Raw genomic sequence first — 847 nt, forward strand, 5'->3', positions numbered from 1 at the left:
ACTGCTTGTCCAACAAGTGTGAGTAGAGACACAGCCTGATGGAGACTTAATCTTAACATTCTCAACTATGATTACCAAAGCAGAAAAATAAAACACATTAAATCACATGCTGGCTTATGAAAGCCTCCATCTTTAAGTGACATGTGCACTCTCGTTCATAGTTCATTGACCAAAGAAAGTCACCTGGCATGCCTAATTTCAAAGTGGTAAAAAAATGGAATTCTTCCATGTGCCTAGATGAATGAACTACAGCACATATGTGGTGAATAGCATGGTGAGTGTCACAGTGAATCAGTGTAAAATATACAACTCAATGGTTTTTAGCATATTTGCGGAGTTGCGCCACCATAATCACAGTCAATTTTAGAATATTTTTATCAGCCCCAAAAGAAACCCATACCCATTAATTGTCATTCTCTACACTTTTGATTTAATGAAAACTAATCAGATAAAAAAAGAAAACATTATTTTATTTATAAAACACATTTGATTTTACAAACAATAACATATGCATTAGGAAAGAGGAAACATTTAGTTCCTTTGAGCTATAGAAACGACTTCTAGGTCTTCAAGAAAGAGTTGGGCATGAGGGGATATGTTCTCCTTTGTGCCTGATTTTCCCATGGATTAGAGGTTTGCTGACATTGTGTCTTTTGGCTCTTCCAAGAGCTTCTGCTTTCTCCTAAAACAGAATTTTGTATTCAAGTCTTACTTCTAATCTTCCATGTTCATATTTTTTTCTCTTCATCATATTGCAATATTAAAGAATTAGCATGACAGTTTAAATGCATTTACACAATACCTAATGGTAAAATTAATGTTATTATCATTGTCCTATATATGTGCA

The sequence above is a fragment of the Gorilla gorilla genome, chromosome 13 (genome assembly GCF_029281585.2).
Source record: "Gorilla gorilla gorilla isolate KB3781 chromosome 13, NHGRI_mGorGor1-v2.1_pri, whole genome shotgun sequence".
Classification (NCBI taxonomy): Eukaryota; Metazoa; Chordata; class Mammalia; order Primates; family Hominidae; genus Gorilla; species Gorilla gorilla.